We start from the raw sequence: 24,663 nt of genomic DNA, 5'->3' as shown, positions 1-24,663 counted from the left end.
AACGTTGTCTACACAGACTGGCAGCAGCTCTCCAGGATTCCCTAGCCTTACCTAGAGAAGATTGAATTTGGGACCTCCTGCTTGTGCAATAGTGCCAACATGGTGTCCTTTAGATGCTGATGGCCTACAACTTGCATCACCTCTGACCACTGGCCATGCTGCTTAGAGATTATGGAAGCTGGGTTCCACCAGCATCTGGAGAGCATCACATTGATTGGCTACCCTTCCCTGGTCTACTCTGACTGGCAGTGGTTCACCAGGGTGACTGGTTGGGGTCATTCCCATCTCATGCCTGTGGATGCCAGGGTTTGAAATTAGGGCATTTTCCATGCAAAACCTATGTGCTGAAGCTAAGCTCTTGTCCTTCCTCATACCTGCACAGAAGGGACAATTGGCTAGGATCCAGCTGTTAGAGAAAGCAGAGAGAGTAGTTTCTCCATTAAAAAAAGAAGAAGTTCCTTCGAAAATTTGTTTAGTGTAAATAAACCATTAATCTTTTGTTGTTAATAAATTTGTCCATTATTGGGAGGGGAGGAAATCTTTTTCCCCTACAAGGAGGCCCGCTGAGCTCTATCATCTCATTTTAAGAGACTTCCTGTTCCCAGAATATAAAGCAGCCACCTGCACTGGCAGAATGCATGAAAGGATTTAAATAAACACACACAGATAATTAGATCAGTTAACCTTGCAAATTAAAACAAGCACATTGTATTATCTCCAGTTTATCCAAAAAGGAAATATGAAGTTTCCTCTAACAAATAGGGATGTGTGTGTGTGTGTGTGTGTGTGTGAGAGAGAGAGAGAGAGAGAGAGAGAGAGAGAGAGAGAGCACATACAAGCATCACAATGCTAAGCCTTCAAAGTGTGTGTGTGTGTGTGCATGTGTGTGCTAGAAATGCAGGAGACTGATGTGTGCAGGCAGGGACGCGGGTGGTGCTGTGGTCTGAACCACTGAGCCTAGGGCTTGCCGACTGGATCAAATCCCTGCGACGGGGTGAGCTCCCGTTGCTCGGTCCCAGCTCCTGCCAACCTAGCAGTTTGAAAGCACATCAAAGTGCAAGCAGATTAATAGGTACCACTTGGGTGGGAAGGTAAACGGCGTTTCCATGCGCTGCTCTGGTTTCGCCAGAGTTTTTTTTTTTTTTAATATCTCCTTGACATCTGGAGAGAGGGCATTCCACAGGGAGGGCACCACTACTGAGAAGGCCCTCTGCTTGGTTCCCTGTAATTTCACTTCTTGCAGTGAGGGAAGCAGCAGAAGACCCTCGGAGCTGGACCTCAGTGTCTGGGCTGAGTGATGGGGGTGGAGACACCCCTTCAGTTCTACTGAAGAACAGGATGCTGGACTAGATAGGCCTTTGGCCTGATCTAGCAAGCTCTTGTGTTCTTACAGAAACCACAGGTGGGGGACATAGAATCATAAAATTGTAGAGTTGGAAGGCACCCCAAAGGTCATTTTGTGCAATCTCCTGCGATGCAGGAATCTAGCTAGGCATCGCAAGAACTGTATGCTGAATTAGATAGGCTCTCTTTGACCTGATGCTTCAGGGTTCTTCTTACGTTCTTATGAGTAATTTACACTTTGGGGGCCACTTCTACAGCATGCGTTCATTCCTTCATTCATTCATATGCACATACATGCACACTTTGTAGATAATGACATTCACACCCTCATCCTTCCCCATCGTTCTGATCTGCCTGGAACAATCCCAGTTCCTGGTCCTCATCCCTGGTAAATCATGCTCCCTATTTTTATTGCCTTTGGGGGACACCATGTGGAAAAAAAACAAAAGCAAATCTTGTTAGCATGAGTTGCTGCTGCTGTCATCCTTCAGGGTCAGCTCCCTCCCCAAGAGTCTCTAGGAGCTACATTTCTGAGAGGCAGATGACGCTCAAATGTAGTGCAGATGCACATGAATGAGCACCAAACTCTAACACATGACTGTTTTCCTTCAACTCCTTCCCCGTCACCCCTTAGACACATAGTAAATGTGGATGAATGTGTTCAGGGACGCATCTTTTCTACAGCCTCATATGAGAGCAGGGCTTTTTCCAGCTGGAACTCACTGGAACTCAGTTCCGGCACCTCTCAGGTGAGCACCACTGCCATTATAAGAGAAAAAAAGGAGGTGTTCATTGTGTGTTCCAGCACCTCTTTTTCCTAGAAAAATAGCACTGGGTGAGAGGAAGCTGTAGCTCAGTGGCAGAGCAGGTGCAGAAGGTTCCAGGTTCAATCCACAGCATCTTGACGTAGGACTGGGAGAGAATCCTGCCACAGAGAGCTGCTGCTACGTGGAACATGATCTGACTCAGTATAAGCCAATGTCTTGAATCACTATTGAAACAGGGTTGGGGAACCTGCGGTCCTCCAGATGTTGATGGAATGCAACTCCCATCATCCCTGACCATTGGTCACAGGGCTACAGGAAGTAGAAATCCAATAGCACAGATTCTGATAATTTAGATGGAGCAGCTCCACACCAATGGAACGCTCTTCCCATTCACGCATTCCTTCAAAACTGTTTTCTTTTAGGAAGTGGACTGAGACGCCTATAGCGTTGCCATATTTCAAAAAGTAAAATCCACCATGTTGCTGAGCTTTTTGGGGGAACCTCCCCCCAAAATAGTGATTTTAAGCTTTTGGAACTGTTTAAGCTTTTTCCACTGTGTTGCTATGCATCCAGGTTTCCCCGACATTTTGCCATTTCGGCAAAATTCCCCCGATGCCATTTTTACACTCGCAAACCAGGACATGTCAGGAATTTTCCTGATGTACGGCAAGCCTAGATGCCCATCTTCCAACAGGTTTATGGATGAGGGGAAGTCTGAGAAAGTGAATTCATACACTGTTTGCAGCTACTGCTTTTATTATGAGTGTTATTGAGATTTATTTGCAAAACGATGTTGTGTTGTATGGTTGTCACATGGTGAATTCTGTTGATAGGAGGCAATCCGACTTGCATACAGAACGATTAGGAATACACGCTGCAATAAATGCAAATAAACCTTTGCATGATCATATGTGTGATTGCATCAGGACAATTACTGCGCAGTGTTTTACAGATGTGAACATGCGCTGCTGCGCAACAGCAAGATACCACACAAAATAATGCTGATGCCACTGTGTATGTACACCATCACACCAAGTTTGCAAGCACTGCAAAGGAAAATCAGCCAAACTGCAAAGCTATGAACATATCTACTTAAGCAATGTGGCGCCAGTGAAGTCCACAGCAAAATGTACGTGCACATTGCTCTATACAAAACCATTTGAAAAATCCATTTAAAAATCCAAGCAGAGTCCCTAGATGTACAGAACTGTGCCTTTGGTTTTGTCTATAAATGTCAGAGGGTATGTGCAGTTATACAATCAACTGTCTCTTCCACCTCAGTAGAATCTCAGACCTCCAGTCCTTGGGGCACAGTGACAATGTTCCCTTACAAAAAGGCCAAAAAAGGCGTCTGCGCAGCCTATCGATGTGCAGGGGATGGAACAAGACTTGATTTGGAGTCCAGATTCATTTCTGGAATGTCCCCTCCCAACAAAATGGGATGCTAATTTAGAATAGTGCAATTAGCTCTGAAAAATCAGACCACGAGATTCTGCCATTAGCCTCCTTTGCATATTGAACCGGATCCATATAACAGAGTAAGCTGGATCCTGCCCTTTGTGGCCACTGGCTTTGCTCTCATTCCATATATGCATTCAGAAGAAAGCGCAAAAAAAGAGTGTTTTTCACACTTTCACCCTAACATATATAGGCAGGATTGTTGGAGCCACAGGGCATGGGTGTTCTCACTCTAAATGTATTCAGTTCAGCATGGATATTCATATCCATCTAGAACCAAATTCTTACCGGGGTTTTCCTTATTATAATTTCAAACGCTACCACATTTGTTAACCCACGGTAGAATCCCAGTCCATGTTGGTAACTTTATTTTAGGATTATGCTGGGCAGGTCCCATGTATAAAACTTGTTCAGCTTCCAAGGCTAGCAATTTTGTACTTTTTTTTATTAGAATGGAAGCACTGAGAAGGTGGAAAGGGGAAAAAAAAGAGTTAATGCACATCAAAGAACTTCTGCAAAAGTCAACCTTTCTTGTTTCAGTCTTAAGACCTCCTTCCGCATCCTCTCTTCCTGCTGAGCCACACGAAAGCCCAGAGTTTCATTTCATAAAGTGAAGCGACTAACAGCCTCCGAGTGACCTTTCCTTCTCTGATGAGCATTTATGGCAGCAAACACATACATCAACAACAGCAGCAAATTTTTCCCCGATAACACAGAATGCTTCTGTTGGCACTTTGGTGACTACAAGTACACATGATGTACAAAGGCTCTCATTATCAGATTAGAGGCGCATCAAACCATGCCAGAAAGGGGGGTGGGGTGGGGTGAAGGCTTGTGGCTTCTCTCCTTGCCAGCAGTCCTGCACTTCCTACCTGGCTGTGAAAAAGCAGCTCTTTCCATCACAATTTATTTACTCGGGGGAAAGTCACCAACTCAGGGCCAGCCCAAGACATTTTACTGTCTGAGGCAAAGGATGAGAGAGCATCCCCTTTCACACACAGATTACTATTGTGCTGTCACTTGAAGCTTATTTTGACATTGCATGATGGGGCAGAGTCTTCCAGGGGGGAGCAAGAAGTCTCTCTCTCTCTCTCTCTCTCTCTCTCTCTCTCTCTCTCTCTCTCTCTCTCTCTCTCTACGCGTGTGTAGGGCAGGCTCACTCACCATTGCTAACATCTGCTGCCCAAGTCTGCCATTACAGTTTGACTAATGATAGGGCCGGCCCTGTAACAGATCCACACCATGGACACAACCAATTTTGGCTTGGATCAAGATCCGGGGTGGCTAAATCACTGAAAGGAGTATCCCAAAGTGAAAAAAGAACATCAGATTAAAAGGCTAGGGGATGCCAGGCCTTGCCCACCTCCATAGGTAGTGAAATCAGACTCACACCAGATATTCCTAGAAATGGGAGGCTACAAGCTAACACGGAGGTTCCCCCTAAAAAAAACTTCTGAAGCAGAAAACTCAGCCTAAAACTTCCTCCGGGCTCTTTACATCTCTCCCTCCCTCTCTCGCTTATTCTCTCTCTCTTGTATTTTTGAATGTATTGGTATCCATCCTGCACTTGGGGAAGGGCCAGCATAAAGATGTAATTAGCTTTGTTTTTTATGTGTCTGCCTCTGTCTTTTTATCATTCTTGTTCTGCTGGTTTTATCTCTCTTTTGTACACCACACAGAGTAATTTCTCTGTAGAACTGTAACTCAAGAATGCATTTATGAATCAATCAGTCTCCTCAAATGTTGTATAATGATGCAGAGCAAAAACCCGTCTAGACCTCATTCTTCAGCACAACAGAGGATTAATGTGACCCGGACCCTAAATTTGATGGCAGACTTTGCCATGCTGGTAGGCTCCAGACCTCTCAGACTACAGTGTCCATCACCCTTAGACAGTATGGGTGTGCTGAGAAAGGCTGGTGGGTTTTGTGGTGAAAAAGGTCTGGAGCAAACCAGCTGGGCAACGGTTCTTCCAAGATACTGTTATGAGTTTGCGGGGGGGGGGGGGATAGGCTGTATGACAAGACCCTACTAACTCCTGGATCCAGCAAGTGTTAAAATTTAAGCAAGGATTCAAGTTAATGGGAGAGCCAAGCTAGCTTCCTGGTGAGGCGATAGCCATGGCAATGGACCATTAAGGGTACAAAGGAAGTGGCTTGGTGCCAGAGGGCAAATGGGTGAGGCTCCTTCCCTCAACTGGCTGGTAGCTAGAAAGACAAAAGCCAGAGTTGAGAGTGATGTGAGCTATAAGCTGGAAGCAGCAGGCTGGTAAACCACAGAGACAGAGTGATGCTTGATTTCTGTTTGAATCCAAGGCAGCGGCTATGGGAGAAGCAAGGCCCTCTTGGGGTGTTAATGCTGTGAACCCCTCTATCATGACCTTAGGTAGTATATATGTGAAAATAAACCATATATCTGGAAGACACCAGTGTCCACTGTCCCCGATTCCAAAGGAAACAGGATTCCTGAGTAAGCACCTGGGAGCCCTGAAATCTCACACCGCTCAGAGATTGGCTGCAAACCTTCCCTGGGAGCTGGCTCATTCCTGACATTGACCTTTTAAAAAAAACACAGGTGGTGTGGAACAATACAGGTGGTGTGGAATACTATTAAACACATTTTCTGTACAAACACACATTCACCCCTCCTCCCCTACACATGCAAAGACTGTCCTCTTTGTGCCAGCGTAAAATAATTGACATATGGATGTAGGCTGGGATGGGTGAATGCATCTACCTTTTGGCCTTAATCACATGTTCCTTTCTGCTCTGTCTCTGTTTTTGTTGTGGTTGCTTAACAACAAAAAACTATTTAAATGCATATTTAAATGTATGCCTCCTTTTTGTCTCAGAATCCACATTTCCACATAGGAAGGTCCCTAACACCAAATGAGACCATCGGTGGTCCATCTCCCAATGAGCTCTGGCCTTAGATATGCTTCTGAGTTGCTCTGCCTGCTCCAGTCTTTGATTCAGGTTCCAGTGTGCTATGTGTAACACAAAGGCCTATGCTCCTCATTCATGCAAAACAATGGCTATTATTTCCTTTTTGACAGAAGCAGATGGAATTTGCAGGCACAGGAGCCCCTCCAGAATGTATTAAACATGCTGAATTATATGTAGGCGTCTCCAGCTTTTCTCTCTCTGTGTGTGCATATACAGGCTACCTTTAAAGTGTGATATTTTAAAAGAAAGTCTGTAACTTTGTCATTGTTACCAGAATTGACCTCCATAATCCATATATTTTGAAGGGGAAGATAAGGGTCCCCACTATGCTTTTCCTTACGTTATAATAATTGATAGGTGGCTAAGTGGTGGGCATTTCTGCTTGTATATGTTTGAAAAACATTAGCAGCACAGCAAACAGCTTAGCTTTCTGGTGCTGGTTTGCGTCCGCTATTAGACATTACATGGTGAGGTTCTTCAGAATGCTCCATGTGAAGTGCTGAAGAGTTCCTGAAATCCACCCTGCCCCTCCTTGAGTAGATGATCTTTGATTGTCATGCATCCAAGTTTCTGGCTTGATAACACAGTAAGCACCATTAATTAAAAATGAAGCTTTATTGCAAAAACAAACAGACAGCTCTGGACCGCTGTAACATAGCCTCTGGCATCATCAATCAAGATGACCCTTCTGAAGACTGTTTCCGGGTTCTACAGAAGATATTGAATTTTTGAACGTTGTGTCTTTTGCTTTGTTTCTGGTCTAACAGCCCACCCCTTAGCCGACTCTTAGGAGAGATTGGATCAGCTCCAACCTCTTCCTGGTCTGATAGACTACTTCCGTCTCTTTCCCCGCCTGATTTAACTTCCTGAGAGCTTTGGCTGGGTTCCTGCCCACTCGCAGTCGTTCCCTTATCAACTGGCATTCCAAGGGGTGGGGAAGTTAGTTGTCTCTGCTGTTCATCCTGCATGAAAGTTAACCCTCTCTGTTCCTGGCTGCTTTCTTCAGTTGGCTGCAAACCTTCCCTGGGAGCTGACTCATTCCTGACATTGACCTTTTTTAAAAAAAACACAACGACAAAAAACCCCCACTGTACAGGTTTGGCTTCGTTTGGGTTTTTATTTTTATTTTAAAGAAATCATTCAGAGCTCTGCAGGCAGCATTCAGTTAAATAGAGATGGTAAAAAAACAAAGTAGAGTTCACCAAAAGCTAGAGTACAGAAAGAGAGATGCATGAGGATTTGTGAAGGCTATGATCTGAATTGGGGCACCTCATGGACACTGCAGTTTGGCTTGGAAAGGGGTAAAATCACCCTAGTTTGCACTGTTGTTTGTGCCATGCACAGGGCTGCCCCACACCCCTAGTATGAACTGAAACTCACAGTGTGATACTGCCTGTCATAAAAGGATCAGTGTTCAAAGATTATCCTCTCATTTTACAATGCAACATTGACTTGTAGCTGACATAACCGACAGCTGACTTCTAAACAGATCTCCTTTCAAAATACATATTTTTAATGTATTATGATACTTATTCTGAGCAGAGAGCTGTGTTGGGAAATTCAGGGACTGCAGATCTGGATGAATACCAAGTCCTGATCCACATATTAGTTGTGGGGTGCAGATCATGTTAATTCATAAGAGAATCTGCAAGGTTAAAGATTCTCGTGGAGGCACTGCTAACTCTACCATGGCCTGCAGCTGACTACCTCACCTTGATGTGGAAAAGGACAGCATCTTTGGTGGCAACTAGCTTCTGCAATTACCTCCCTCTTGTCGGCACCAACTGTTGGGTCCTTCCATCAGCAATTAAAAGCATCTCTCTTCAACCCATATTTTACTGACTTGGTTCTTGGTGCCTTGGGCAATTTCTATTGATACTGATGCTTCACAGTTTTATCAATATGGTTTTTGTTTTTCATATTTTCTTACAGGATTTTGCTGCTGTTTTATTGTTTTGTGAGAACATAAGAAGAGCCTTGATTGATCTGACCAATGTACCATCTAGTCTAGCATCCTGTTATAATAGTGGCCAACCAGTTGTCTATAGAAAGTTGGGGACAGGGGCAGAAATAATGAGAGAGAGAGAGAGAGAGAGAGAGAGAGAGAGAGAGAGAGAGGAGTTTCTTTAACGTCATGAGAAGGAGACTAAGGTAGAGGAGTCAAAAAATGCCCATGACAATCTACCTCAGCCTCATTGAGGATAATAATAATGACCTACCACATGCTACTAACTGAGGCAATGAATATGACAAACCCTGTACAGTGCTAAGTATTGATGTTACATTTGAGATGCTACAAAATTTCTGTTCCCTACTCCAATGCCCCCAAATGCCTCCGACCTACTTCTCCCACACCACCCTACATGCTCAGCTGCACTAAACTGTCAAGCTGTCTGTACTGATGGATGGATCTGCCAATATAAGTTCCTCTTATGTTCTCATTTTTCAAGTCCTACATTCAGATTGGCCCATTTCCACATCAGTTGTCGTGTGTGTGTGTGTGTGCGCGCACACACACACACACGGAAATATGCATGTATCTCCATGCACATTTCTTCCAGTTTATGCATTTTCTACACAAAAGAGCCTAGTGATATGCAGTTTTGAAACAGAATGGATTTTTGCATGCTATTTTCATGAACATGCATGTGTTTTTGTGTGCGAGTAAGGTATGTATTTTTGTGCTCATCCTTTGATTGGATACATCCTTTGATTGCACCAGAAAATCTGGGAAAAGGTGAATTTCAAACGGAGCTGTATTCTGTTTCAGGAAGTACACATAACACAAATTACTACAGAGAGATTACCATCCATAGCCTGATGACTTTACCGTGTCTCACTGTTGGGCCCAGTTGAATATGGAGTTGGCCTTCAGAACCTACTGTTTCTCTACTGGAGCTTACCAGCTGTTAACTCTTATAAGGGGATTGCACCTAGATTAGAATTAATCGCAATGCAGAACCACTCTTGACTTTTGCAAAACTCATAGCATGAAAACTCATAGTATTCAATTGCAGATGGGTAGCCGTGTTGGTCTGCCATAGTCAAAACAAAAAAAATTCCTTCCAGTAGCACCTTAAAGACCAACTAAGTTAGTTCTTGGTATGAGCTTTCGTGTGCATGCACACTTCTTCAGATCTGAAGAAGTGTGCATGCACACGAAAGCTCATACCAAGAACTAACTTAGTTGGTCTTTAAGGTGCTACTGGAAGGAATTTTCATAGTATTCAAGAGTTTTTCCTCCCTTGCATTTCCCCACCTCTTCTGGTGAGCAGCTAGCACTGTTGAACGCCGGCTGTAAACTCACAGTGTGATACTGCCTGTCATATACAGATCTGTGTTTTAGATATTCCATTCATTTTACAATAGGATGCTGTCTTGCAACTGATCTAGCCAACAGATGGTTCCAAGCCTGTAAGAACCAGCCTCCTTCATAAAGATCTGGTACCCAGGAATTTGTTTGGGAGCATCAGTCTGGAGCTGTCTGAAGGCTGCATGTGGAGACATGGTGTGATTACGTATTTCATTACTTTAGGGATCAAAAGGGAGGTCAGCTTTTGTGATATATATATATATATATATATATTTTTTGCTGAGATGTGAGATGAAAAAAGTCTGTAAGAAATGACTAATTTGTATTTTCCCTTCATCCTCAGAGAGGATGCCCTTTGAATAAACCAAGAACATTTGTATTTACCCTCTGAAGCCTCTGCCTGTATCCCTGTCTGCTTGCATCCTTTCATAAGGAACCCACCCTGTGGCTTTAAGTTAGGCAGCCTGAGGACCTAAACCAGAAGGATGTGCTTCCTTTTGAGTAACTCCAACTCACACAGCGTAAGGGGGAAAGAATCGGCACTTCCTGTGTGGATGAAAAGTAACTCATCCCGAGTATTTGAATCAAACAGCACATGATGCTAATCGCATGGTCTGCCCATGAGCATCTATTTTCTTTCAGAAATAGCAGGCTCAAAGGCTCAGAAAGGAAGCTGGCTCCTTAACAATGGAGGAGCAACTTGCACGCATGACATCACATGTGCACTGGAGTCATGTGTGTGACATCAGGATATTGTGAAGAATAGGGGGTGGATCCAAACACAGCGACCGCATGGCTTCAATGGCTGATGGCTCCTCCTTCGCCATGCCGTTATTCACCTCCACACTTTCTGGAGGGGGGCAGGCCCTATCCCCCAAATATTGAGGGGGCGCAAAAGGGCTCAGCCCCTAAGGAACTGGTCCCCGTGTTCCCAGCCCTACCTGGAGATGCAATCAGGGATTGAACCTTGGAGCGTCTGCATCCAAGGCAGATGGTGATAACTTTATTATTTACGCACTAGCCACTGAACTATGGCTCTTCCTCATTGATCTGGATTGGGACCCTGGTGTAGGAAGTGGGAAGGTGGACTTTTGCCCCTCAATATTTTCCTGATCTGGGTCAGGTCCCTTCGGACAGGAAAAAGGGGAAGGAGCAGGGGCAGATTTAGGGCTATCAGAACTGTGCGCATGGACTGCATGCTGAGCTAAAGGAGCGCTGTTTCAAAGCACGGTAAGAAGGTGCTGGGTTTTGGAAAGGAGGTGGAGGGGCTCTGGGACCCTGCCAAAGCCCTTGGGCCTCCTTCTGAAAGCCAGGCACCTCCTTACCTGCCTTTGGGAAGGCTGCGCGAGGGCTGGGCTTGGGGCACCAGATTTTGGCCTAACACAGGGCACTGTAGTGCCCAAGCACACTCCCCCCCCCATGCACATTGCACCCAGGGCTCCATATCCAGACTGAGACTACAGCAGAGGCAAAAGGATGAAGGTGATGATGATGATGATGATGATAATAATAATAATAATTTACTATTTATACCCCGCCCACTCTGGGCGGCTTTCAACAGAACACTAAAATGCAGTAGTCTATTAAACATTAAAAGCTTCCCTAAACAGGGCTGCCTTCAGATGTCTTCTAAAAGTCTGGTAGTGTTGTTCTCTTTTGCATCTGGTGGGAGGGCGTTCCACAGGGTGGGTGCCACTACCGAGAAGGCCCTCTGCCTGGTTCCCTGTAACTTGGCTTCTCGCAGCGAGGGAACCGCCAGAAGGCCCTCGGTACCATCTCCAGACCAGAATATCATTTCTGTCTGTTTGTTTGCTTGCTTATTGGGGGGAGGGGGGAAAGAGCTGCACTGAAATAATAGATGATGGGCTGGAAACCACATGATTAACATCATATGTCATTTCTTCCTTGGGATTTGAGCAGAGGCTGCACGGCCATCTGTCATGGATGCTTTAGTTGAGTTTTTGCTTTGCAGGGGGTTGGACTAGATGTCCCTCAGGGTCCCTTCCACCTCTGCAATTCTATGATTTGATCACTCAAGGTGTCCTTGACTCACAGCTCACCCACCCCTTAGCTAATATTAAATGACTTCTTCAAGATTCATTCCACTTCTCCCGTCTCTCCCCACCCCCCGGTAACAGTTTATCCTCCTTGAGCCAAGGACATTGGTGAACAATTATTTTAATTATTTCTATATCATAATTTGTTGCTCTCTCTGTTTCAAGATTCTTGCAAAATGTGGAGTGCCAAGCTTGCCAGGGTGGGGAGTTTGCCTGCTCTTAATGCTAACATGAGATTTGGTCTCCAGGAAAGTTATATTTCCTGAAGACAACCGTAAGAGAGGGCTATTTCACCTGGCTTTCAATTTGAACTTAGCCTGATCTTTTATTCCCCTTCCTTCCCTTCCCCTTTTTATGAAGATTACCCGCTCTGGGATTCCACAGCTAATTCTCCCCTGTTCTCCTCGCTGGCCCAAATAGGACTAATTTAGCCAGCTAGTCCTGGTGATCATCTAATGTTTATTAGATGGATTTCCCCCCTAAATTGATTTTTGAATTCTGAATTTATTGTTATTCACATTTTATACAGTGGTACCTCAGGTTACATATGCTTCAGGTTACAGACTCCACTAACCCAGAAATAGTACCTAGGGTTAAGAACTTTGCTTCAGGATGAGAACAGAAATCGTACTCCAGCGGCATGGCAGCAGTGGGAGGGCCCCATTAGCTAAATTGGTGCTTCAGGTTAAGAACAGTTTCAGGTTAAGAACGGACCTTTGGAACAAATTAAGTACTTAACCCGAGGTACCACTGTACTGTATTTTAAGCTGTTTTTTGTTGCATCAATTAAGTGTTTTAAATTTGTTGTTAGCCGCCCTGAGCCCGGTTTTCTGAACCGGGAAGGGCGGGATATAAATAAAAAAGTATTATTATTATTATTATTATTATTATTATTATTATTATTATTATTAGTTCCCAATAGTCCCATGGAGCAAGGAAGTTTTCACCCACCAGTGGAAGGACAGCAAGGAAGGAGCCAGTTTAGCTTCTCTAGTTCCAAAGTATGGGAGCAGTTCATTAGGAATGAACACATGCAAAAAAAAATATATGACATAAACCATGATTCCATCCGTTCCTCCTTAGACATGATCCTATCTAGTTCCTGTTTTGCACATGGGCCTCAAAGATGTTGGCTGCTTGATAAACAATGCACGAAATAGGAACTTATAAAAGACAAACGCCTGCCACCAAAGGCATTGAGCTGAACCTTATTCCTCACATTTCCTTCTCATTCTCCAGCAAAAGCACATTCTGTGGGTTCTCCCCCCCCCCTTTTTTTTTTTTTTGGTGGCTGGCATCAGGGGATAGTAACTGAGTGAAGGAAAGAGGGGAAAGGGGGGGGTAGTTTCATTGGGAAATCAAAAGCATCCCCTGAACCAAGCCTGATGGGTTGCAGAAACCGCAGCTGAGAAGTGTGTTTCTGTCAAGCGAAGATCTTGTTTGTAACTGTAAGGATTGCATAAGGCAGCCTATTTGATCCTGCGAGCGCTTTGATCTGAGCCGGCACCTGAAATATGGGAAGGAATGTAACTAGACTTTGGAACTTAAAGGAAGGAAAGCGGGAGTAGGAGGGGGAGATTCAGGTGTGATGCGTCAAAAGAGAGCAGCCGGTAAGTGTAACTGTGTTTTAGGCAGAAGCAAGAAAAGGGGATGAAATGGCCTTTTCCATGCATGCAAGAAGCTATTTCTCCAACTGAACATAAGACACTGCCTTATATTTAGGGGTGTGGGTGCAAGTTGTTTGGGCTCATATTTTAACGCGAACCTACCTAAATGCACATTTCTTTGAACCAAAAAGTGTGCACAGACCAAAAACAAAACAAAATGCCCAGACACTGGTGAAAACTATGTGCACAACTACATTATATTGGTGAAAATTCCTTGCAAAAATCAGTGTTTTAGGAGAAAACATTTCTGTTTTGTCAGGTTTATGCAGGCAATTAAGAATACATCTTCCCATGACAGTCTATTTCTATTTTTAACCCTTTGCCTGGATTTTGTTGTATGGCCTTATGTACAATTGTTATAAACCGCTCTGATTTTTATTTTTGCCCCTAAATGAATAGCAGTAGATAAATAAGGTTATAAATAAATAAATGCACACCAACACGTATAGAGATTTTCATGCAGACTATTTAAAAAAATGAAATTGGTGCAGGAAGTGGCACACTGAACTTAAGGTTAGGAACAGGAGAAAATGAAGGGAGACTGAAACTGACAGATAAATCCATTCCTACACATTGAGTCAGACCATTGGTATGTCGAGCACACTCTGATGTCAACTCAGACTGACAAAAGTTCCCCAAGGTCTCTTGAAGAGATCTTTCTAAGTCTCTTTTCTAAATATCCATTTAATTGCAGACGCAACTTGGAGCCTCTTAAATGGAAGCATGTGCTGTACTGATGAACAATCATCATCATAGACATCAGCATCTGCAGCGGCACAACTGGATGCCTTCATCCGCCCTAGCTGCAACAAACCATGTCTTTCCCATATCATTATCTGGATGTTTTTAATGTCTGATGCTTTATTACGTTCTTATGTGTGTTGGAAGCTGCCCAGAGTGGTTGGAGCAACCTAGCCAGATGGGCAGGGTATAAATAATGAAATTCTTCTTCTTCTTCTTCTTCTTCTTCTTCTTCTTCTTCTTCTTCTTCTTCTTCTTCTTCTTCTTCTTCTCCCCCACAACAGGAATTGTAAGCTTCCAACAGTTTGACTTCACCCCCAGAGGTACCCTCTTCCTTTGCCTCACAAGACAGATGGATGCCAACCATTCTTATATTCAGAGCATTTTCTCGTCTAGAACTTGCCAAAACTCAGTTCTGGCACCTCTCAGGTGAGTGCCACTGCCATTCTAAGAGAATGAGGGAGGTTTTCATGGTGAGTTCCGGCACCTCTTTTTCCAGAAAAATAGCACTGATTTTTTATTTATTTATACTTTGTCTTTTCTCCTGACAGGAACTCAAGGCTGCTTATAGATAAAAATAAGGGCAGCTGTTTACCAGCTCCATCTGGTACTCAGGCTGAGACCCTATCTGCCTGTGGACTGCCTCGCCAGAGTGGTGCATGCTCTAGTTATCTCTTGCTTGGACTACTGCAATGCGCTCTACGTGGGGGTACCTTTGAAGGTGACCCGGAAACTACAACTAATCCAGAATGTGGCAGCTAGACTGGTGACTGGGAGCAGCCGCCAAGACCACATAACACCTGTCTTGAAAGACTTACATTGGCTCCCGGTACGTTTCCGAGCACATTTCAAAGTGTTGGTGCTGACCTTTAAAGCCCTAAATGGCCTCGGTCCTGTATACCTGAAGGAGCATCTCCACCCCCATCGTTCTACCAGGACACTGAGGTCCAGAGCCGAGGGCCTTCTGGCAGTTCCCTCGCTGTGAGAAGCCAAGTTACAGGGAACCAGGCAGAGGGCATTCTTGGTAGTGGCGCCCACCCTGTGGAACACCCTTCCACCAGATGTCAAAGAGAACAACAACTACCAGACTTTTAGAAGACATCTGAAGGCAGCCCTGTTTAGGGAAGCTTTAAATGTTTGATGCATTTGTTGTTGTTGTTTAGTCGTTTAGTCGTGTCCGACTCTTCGTGACCCCATGGACCAGAGCACGCCAGGCACCTCTGTCCTCCACTACTTCCCGCAGTTTGGTCAGACTCATGCTGGTAACCTCGAAAACACTATCCAACCATCTCGTCCTCTGTCGCCCCCTTCTCCTTGTGCCCTCCATCTTTCCCAGCATCAGTGTCTTCTCCAGGGAGTCTTCTCTTCTCACGAGGTGGCCAAAGTACTGGAGCCTCAGCTTCACGATCTGTCCTTCCAGTGAGCACTCAGGGCTGATTTCCTTAAGAATGGATGCGTTTGATCTTCTTGCAGTCCATGGGACTCTCAAGAGTCTTCTCCAGCACCATAATTCAAAAGCATCAATTCTTCGGCGATCAGCCTTCTTTATGGTCCAGCTCTCACTTCCATACATCACTACTGGGATATGCCTGTTGTCTTTGTCCATGGAGTTTTCTTGGCAAGGATACTGGAGTGGCTTGCCGGTTCCTCCTCCAGGTGGATCACGTTTGGTCCAAACTCTCCACTATGACCTGTTCATCTTGTGTGCCCTGCTCGGCGTAGTTCATAGCTTCTCTGAGTTCTTCAAGCCCCTTCGCCACGGCAAGGCAGTGATCCATGAATGATGCATTACTGTATTTTAATATTTTGTTGGAAGCCACCCAGAGTAGCCGAGACAGATGGGTGGGGTATAAATAATAAATTATTATATTATTATTATTATTATTAAGAAGAGCTTTCTGACAGTAAGAGCTGTTCGGCAGTGGAATGGACTACCTCGGCAGGTGACAGACATTCCTTCCTTGGAGGTTTTTAAACAGAGGGTGAATGACCATCTGTCAGGGATTCTTTAGTTGTGGTTCCTGCATTGCAAGGGGGTGGAATAGATGGCCCTCACAGGACGGGGTCCCTTCCAACCATACAATTCTACGATGCTAAGGACTCAGCTTCTGGGATAAAAAAAAAGGGGGCGGCTGTGGCGCCAAGGAGCAGCATGCAAAAGAATGAGGAGGAAAGAGGTTAAATGGAGCTCTTAATTTCCAGCTATCTGCAGAGAGAAAGATGATTAATAACTCCCCAGGCTTAACATATCCTCCTCAGATAAGGAGTGAGGTGGCCTTCTTGGAGCTCTGATTATCCTGTTCTAATGGGCTTCATTTATTGTGTAAACTAATAACAGGGGCTGGAGTGCTCTGCACTCCAAGTCCTGCAGGAAGAATCCTAGGCCCAAATGCAATTACGGAGGGGGAAATTGTCCAAGAAACAGAGTCTTGCTTGGTTGAGTTGTGAACAGCCTTGCCAGCTCCCCCACGCCCTGGCTACAAGGCTAGCTGACTTTCAGCAACGAAACAAACTCAGTGCCTGCCACTGTTCAGGCATCTTCTATTATTCACCCATCTTCAGATGCCACAGACTATGGTCTGGAGGGTTTTGCAGGAGATGGTCAGCAGAATTCTTCTCCAGAGCCGGAACCAGCCCGAGAGCGACAGCTCTTTCCAAGGCACCCAGCAGAAGACCTCCGTGCCTAAAATTAGGACCACAAAGCAGACCCCCTTCCCATTTCCAGGCTGTGAAAATAGGGGTGAAGACCTTCACCACCCTAGGGGACTGGTGGTTAACACCCAGATGACTATAGGAAGATGCTGTATATGATAACAGTGGTGAATTCTGCCTCCACTCTAAGCTTCAGGGTAAAAACCCACCTACCTACCCCAAAATTATAATGGCAGATTTTCTCCCAATTTTAATACTCCCCCCCCCAAAAAAAAAGAGAGCTGAAAATTATTTTATGAGAACCTTTAGCTCAGCTCTAGTTCACACTCTTTACTTAAGGAACAAGCATATCACCTTCATTGGCTCATGATTCCTCATTCCCAGTGATTCCTCTGCCCCTTTTCATTCCTGCTAATTCTCAGCTAAGGCGCAGGATTTGCTATGGAACAACTTAGGTGAGCCAAAGCCCTTGGAGAATCTATGTCTCTCTATGGGTGCTGTCCCAGGTCCTGAAAAACTCAGCAGGTTCCTGAACAGATATCAGGAACTGTGTGCAATTCATATCCATTGCTCCACCTATTGTTGCCTCTGGCCCCGCCCACCACTGGCCCCACAATGTTGCCCATAATGGGATATGGCCCTTGGGCTGAAATAGGTTCCTCAGCTCTGCTGGAGAAGAAGCAAATCCTATTTGTGGATTGCAAGGTGTGAGTTACACACCCACTCATGCAATCTTTAGTCAGGAGCCACTGATGATGGAGGGAGGGGGAAACTGGGGGAAGAGAGAAGTCTGACGAAGGATGAATGTGAACAAATGAAGTTATAATAATCCATGGAACATGAGCATCAAGAAACACAGAAAGACTGAAAAATCCATTTTAAATCTCTGTTAGGTTCTTCTAGACCAGACTAACTAACCTGAAGTGATTTTGCACTTAAATTGATGAAGGAATAACTCTACCAGTGCAGGACCTGTAAGCTGTGCTGGATGGAGGAAGGCAATCTTTTTAGCCTTCTACCTAAAAGGGAAACTTTGTGGAGAAACACTGAAATAGCCCTGACATTAATACCTGGGCTGAGGTCCTTAATCATTAATCAGTGTAATTAATGCACTCATCTCAGATTCAAAATGTGAGTTTTTAATCAGCGATGTCCTCTGTTGATGTTGCCTCACTGATGGCACTGATGCTCCCTGCTATATACCCCCCCTCGACTTCGACAGAACGCGGAAACTGCTCAACTAGGAAAAAGCATAAGCCATGCCTGACAACCATAGAAGTAAGAATACTAGATTGCAAATTTGGAGTCTCTTTCACTCTCTGCTTCAAGAGCATCTCAGAAATGAAATGAGATGGATACAATGAACCAGACACACACGGACTCAAATAAACAGGTTGAGGCCACAAAAGTCAGCAGGAGAAGAACTGCCGCAGCTCAGAGGTTGAGCATCTTCTTTGCATGCAGAAGGTCTCAGGTTCCGTCTCTGGCATCTCCAGCCCCCATCTGAAACCTTGGAGAGCCACTGCCAGACAGTGTCAACGGTGCTGATGGATCTATGTTCTGAATTGGTATAAGGCAGTTTCCTATGTTCCTACAGCACAGCAGGTTTGTGGCCCAATCCTGCAGCACATCCACTGCAAGAAATGAATGGAGTTTCCATAAGAGCTAAAAAATAAAACCCTGCATTTGAAAATTACTCTTGACAAACCAAGCCGGTGCATCACAAACCCTAAAAAGTTCCAGTCTGAACCTAACCCCTAGCAAGAATATGACAATGCAGCCTTATTCCTTGTTCCAAACTTTTCTTTCTGTGATATGGGGATAATGATATCCCTTTAGCCTACAGAGTTGTTGTAAAGATAACAGACATGGCTTTAAATCCTTTGCAAAATCTCAATCTCCCATAGTTTGAAAGCCTCCTACACTTCCTGGTATTCTTGTGGGGGAATGGGGCACCAGAAACCCGAAGCTTCCCATTAGAGAAATAGTTAAATGTACATGTTTCTTCTCTGACAAATTGGTTCAGCTTAATTTCGTCCTTGTACTTACAGAAACTAATCAGAAAGATCTGAGATCACTGGGGAGGCTGCCAATAGCAGCAGCTCAGAGGGGCCTTTTAAGGACCACCATCCGTTACAAAGACAGACTGCAAAGTCACCCGTGGAAGAACTGTGCTCCTAAATAACTCGGCCTGGACCACACACCTTGAATTGCAGAACTAGATGCACTTAGACTTCATCACCCTTTTAAGCAAGACTGGGGAAACTTCTCCAATCAGTGGTCATGGACAGTGGTTTTTAAGTTACACATATCCACGGAAGAGAAGACTATCAACAGCTACTAGATGTGATGGCTATGCTTCTGAAAACCGGTTGCAAGGGACCACAGGTTGGCAGTGTGGTGTTGCACCGAGGTCTTGCTTTCATGTTTCTCATTGGGGTTTCTTCTGGGAACAGGATTTCCCCAATCGGAAAACCCTGGAGAGTTGCTGCTAGTCAACTGATGTAGATGGGCCCATTGTCTGACTCAATATCAAGCAGCTTCTTGTGGGCCCCTCTTCCATTTTGCTATCCTCTCCGTTTACTGACTTATTTAATTAATTAAAGGCACGACACAGCGGAAACCAACAGGAATAAAATCTTATGCAATCCATCTTTCAGCAAAAACCATCCGTCACAAATATTAGCATACAAACTAATACCACAAAACAGCGTAGCCGTCAGAACCAAACACCAACATGCCACAGAGAAGTAATATTTTAAATGTTCTAAAATGTATTTCCAAGCCATCTGAAACAGTACAATGTCCATCTCCCACCCCACCTCGACTCAGTGCACTTGGCGAAGCATTCTTTAGCCTTCCCCATTAAGGACATGAGGAAAGCCCGGCTGAATCAGATGAAAGACACATCTAGTCTAGAACGCTTTCCTTACAGGAGCCAACCAGATACCCCAGTGGGAAGCCCATAAGCAGCCCCTGGGTAAAACAGTGTCCTCCCCACTTGTGTTTCCAGGTAACCAATATGCAGAGGCATATAGCTTCTGACAGTGGTGGCAGAACACAGCAAACACAGTTTCCCTGTGGCATGGGAATTCCCACAACCACAAAGAAAATGCTGGTCTTTATGTGTCGCTTGGTCTCATACAGCTTGGCTCTACAGAGTTTCCCTTGTGTTCACAGAACTAGTGTTCTCGTTACGAAGAAGGAAGTTGATGGAGACAAAAGATGGTTCCTTGCTACACAGTACTGGCGAATTGCTGCCAAATCACATGTTTTCAAATTCATATAAATAATAATTGGGGGGGGGGGAGATACAGCTATTTCTAAAAGGTGACATAAAGGTTTGGAGCCTAGAAAGAGGAGTTCCCCCCCCATAAGAGGCGTTATTATTATTATTATTATTATTATTATTATTATTATTATTAATTCAATTTGTGCTGTCAAGACTAGATGCAAGAACACTTGGTTCTGTGCACCACTGCCCCTTGTGGTGAGAGCTGGAAGGGCTGCAGCTTGGAGGAACTTCAAGGGCAGCAAAATAATGTCAGGCTCTAGAATGACTCTGCCCACCCACCTTGGGCCCATCTAGTTGAACATCCTCTTGGCCGACCAGATGCCTGTGAGGAAACCCACAAAGAGGATCTGAGCCCAAGAGCTCTCTCCCCTCCTGTGGCTTCCAGAAACTGGAATTCAGAAGCACTGCTGCCTCCAACTTTGGAGGGCCAAACTTAGCCATCATGGTTAAAGGTAAAGGTAAAGGGACCCCTGACCATTAGGTCCAGTTGTGACCAACTCTGGGGTTGCGGCACTCATCTCACTTTATTGGCCGAGGGAGCCGGTGTACAGTTTCTGGGTCCAGCTTCTGGGTCATGTGGCCAGCATGACTAAGCCGCTTCTGGTGAACCAGAGTAGTGCACGGAAACGCCATTTACCTTCCCACCGGAGCGGTACCTATTTATCTACTTGCACTTTGACGTGCTTTCAAACTGCTAGGTTGGCAGAAGCAGGGACCGAGCAACGTGAGCTCACCCCATTGCGGGGATTCGAACCTTCTGATTGGCAAGTCCTAGGCTCTGTGGTTTAACCCACAGCGCCACCCGAGTCCCGCCACCATGGTTAGTGGCCATAAAATAACCCCATCCTTCATGAATGTCTAATCCTCTTTTAAGGCCATCAAGACTGGTGGCCATTACTGCTTGTGGTGGGAGTGAGTTGCCTAGTTTAACTATGTGCTGCAATCAATCAATCAATCAATCAATCAATCAATCAATCAATTATGTGCTGCCTCTATATTCCTGCAGTCTTCTGTTCTAACCATTGGCTCCCCACTCCCCTCTGAGAGCCATGCATGGCTCAGCCCTGAAAGTTGGGTAACCTCTAGGAACTGTGGGTTATGCTCAGATATGCGCGGACCACAAATACACGGAAGACCAAGTGCCAAATATACGGCACCTCTTTAAAATGAAATACTTTGATTGTTCCAATCACAAAAAGTTGTAAAAGCTATCCTGAAGAATTAAGAGCCTCAGTACACGCTAACTAACTCCATCATAAATTCTGCTTTGGTTTCTGTTATCATATCCTTGTCTCCCGGGACCCCCTGTCCCTGTCATGAATTGCCCTTTATAATTTATTCAGCTTGTTCTTGCCGGGTTCCTTTCTACTTATCATTCATCTTTACAGTTGTACATAAAATTAGATTGATCCGCCTCTGCCAGACCCGTCAAGAATAGAAAAGTTGTCATTGAATAACACATAAAGCAAATGAAGACCCGATGACAGGCTTTGCTTGAACACCATGGAAATCGTCCTTTGAGAACCAAATGAAAAAGGTGTCAGAAGAGAGAGACAGAAGGAGATGGAGAGATTGTAACCTTTGTAATCTGATTTTTAATTTGCAATCAAATGGCCAGGACTTTGGGGAATTCTTAACCATCCTTCTCCAGTTAAAAATATTGCAAGGCAAAACTCAACTCCTGCAAGCAGTACTTATTATGCACATTAGCCATGATAACAAATTGGTTCTGCTGAGGGTTTTTTTTTTGGCTGATGCCTTGCCCTGAGAAACAGTTAGATATCTCTCTGCCTGGATGATGAAGTCAATGCTCAATATCCACATAGGGCTTTAGACATTGAAAGCTTTTCCAGTGGATGATCTAGATAGTCTTTATCTGGTTAGATTCAGTGGTGACAGGTAAATTTATGGGAGCGAGGCCAGTTCATTCATACTGGGTGGCACTGCAACTATTATTTTAAATGGAGGCAGAGGGTTCTAAATTTTGGGGCCGCACACAGCGTCGCTGACATTGGAGACCTCGAGGTCCACCACTGGTAGAGGTTCACAACTCAGACTAGGGAAGCTCCTGTCTTTTTTCAGGAGCTGAAATTTCCTGCAGAATAACTGCGTTTACTCCTCATCGCCTCCCTGGTGGAAAGAGATCATATGGATGTGAATTTCAGAATTACAATCATGTGCATTTTCTAGCAGCAGCTGCATATATATATATATATATATATATATATATATATATATATTTATTTCTGATCCATTAATATGTCAACCCAGTTAGCATATACACTGTAAATACGATCTGCTCAACTAAGTTCAGACTCCTACTGCAGAGACAGTCTACCTAGCATTCAAAAAGTGGGGGGGGGGGGAGAAAACATCAGTGCCCAGCTGGCTTTCCAATATTTTCCTGGTTATGCACACCCTCCTCGCATGTGCAACCACCACTCTGAATGGCAAACCGAGCCCTTTACAGCACTCAACAAAACACAAAACATACGCACAAAAATCAGAACCACTTTGTCTGTCACACTCCACATATGAAGACCAGGAAGTGCTAAGAGAAAGAAGCATATGCACTGATGAGAGTATGTGCTGGAACACAAACAGATATGGATTCAGTTACCTGTTTTAATACAAAGTCCATTGGTTAGACTTGCTCAAAGCTTTGAACAAAAAGGATACTTAGCCTTGCTGAATCCATCCTTCCTTTGCGTTCTCTCTCTCTCTCTCTCTCTCTCTCTCTCTCTCTCATTCTCCCTCTCTTTTCTTCCCATGGTCAGTGGTGACTGGTCCATTTGAATGAATTTGGAACTGCATTGCCCACCTTGGTCTTCCATTAGCCATGCTTTCTTCCTTACAACCAGCCCAGAGGGTGGACCTGAATATCAGCTTCTTCATCCCTAGTTTCAGTAGAACCCAACAGGGAGGAAAACTGGCAACAAAACTGTAAGTCAGAAATGGTGAACCTTAAGCTATCCAGATGTCCCTGCACTGCGACTCATAAAATCCTTGGCCATTGGTCATGTTGGCTAGGGCTGATGAAGTCAAACAACATCTGGAGGGGCAAAGGTTCCCCATTCCTGCTATACTTAGCCACCTCTGGCTATCATTAGCTCTGGTTCTGCCTTCTTTGGGGCTCCCAGTCTTTTGCCCTACCAATGGGCACCAAGCCCTTGGTCCCCTTTGCTGACGATTAAGCATGCATGCCTTCTTGATAAAATATCATGCCACATAAGATGTGCTGGCTATGGAGAGTTTCTGGCAAGATGTGACGATGAAGGGGAGGCCTGAGGTAAGATGGAGTGTGAGATGTGCTGTAAGAACACCAGATGTTATAATGGATGGGCAGATTAGACTATTTTCAGCCTCCGCCAACTTTTGAATGTTTTCATTCATAAGTCTGCTCTGTCTGGTTTTTGCATTAAAATGCAATGCATTTATTTATTTAGAAATCTGCACGAAGATTTGTAAATATGCATTTTAACACAGTTATCCCCATGAATGCTTTCTGAAATGCATTTCATCTCAAAATACATTTCAGTTTGTTCTCTGAGCTGAAAGCCATATTGAAGAATTCAGAGAAGTGCAAAATCTGAAGGATAATTACATTACAATATGCACATTAGCTTGGGAGGTGCAGATCAGGTCAGCTTGCATTGGAATTCATAGACATCAAATTCCTCAAGCATCCTTCCTCTCTCTCAGACACACACCTGTCCTAAAACCTGAGCACTTGTGTCAACTCCTCACTCCAAAATTCTTTCACCTGGAACAGAGAGACTGAATTCTCTTTGCATTCCAGAGGTTGTTGGCATGGGGATGGGAGCAGCCAATCTTTACCTAGTGAAATGGAACTTTTAATGTTTACAAAAGAGATAGGACTCAGGTGTTTCATCTTAGCTGGCAAGCTTTGAAATACTGTCAAACTGACTAGAAGAAGAAGAAGAAGAAGAAGAAGAAGAAGAAGAAGAAGAAGAAGAAGAAGAAGAAAGAGCCTTGTAATGAGAAACAGCTTCTCCCATGTCCCCCCCCCCCTTCATTTTGACCAGATTTTATTCCATTGCATTATTGTTTGGTTGGCAAATTTGTGGGGAACTTGTGGACTCATAGGAACAAAGGAAGCTCCCTTATACAGAGACAAATCGCTAGTCCATCTTCTAGCTCACATTGACTAGCAGTGGATCTCCACAGTTTCAGACAGGGGCCCTCATGGAGATACCTTCTGCATGCAAAGCAGATCATCTGAAACAGACCTGTGACCCTTCCCCAGTGGAACCACAGTGCTGCTGTTGTCCCAATATTTTGCAAAGCAAAATAGTTTCTCCAGGCCTTTCATTCCCACTTCCCCCTTAAATCTGTCTCCCCCCCCCCCAAGCCCAATACCTTTTCATCTTTCTTATTATTTGTGTTTTATTTTAACTTTAGAA

General features: G+C 44.5%; 1 protein-coding gene and 1 long non-coding RNA gene across 12 annotated transcripts in view; one reads left to right on the top strand and one right to left on the bottom strand.

Annotated features, from left to right (window-relative positions):
• Positions 1-15,280, top strand: part of LOC144329160 (uncharacterized) — a 39,498-nt gene extending 24,218 nt beyond the window's left edge. Inside the window, exons 2-3 of the long non-coding RNA XR_013394583.1 lie at positions 14,577-14,721; positions 14,844-15,280. This is a non-coding gene — a long non-coding RNA (uncharacterized LOC144329160). The remainder of the gene's footprint in view (positions 1-14,576; positions 14,722-14,843) is intronic.
• The window catches only part of CELF4 (CUGBP Elav-like family member 4), a 797,596-nt gene that overhangs the window by 644,550 nt on the left and 128,383 nt on the right, over positions 1-24,663 (bottom strand). The window lies entirely within an intron of this gene.

The sequence above is a fragment of the Podarcis muralis genome, chromosome 11, assembly GCF_964188315.1.
Source record: "Podarcis muralis chromosome 11, rPodMur119.hap1.1, whole genome shotgun sequence".
Lineage (NCBI taxonomy): Eukaryota > Metazoa > Chordata > Lepidosauria > Squamata > Lacertidae > Podarcis > Podarcis muralis.
Note: the sequence above shows the minus strand (reverse complement) of the source record. Positions and strands in the feature narration are given on the sequence as shown.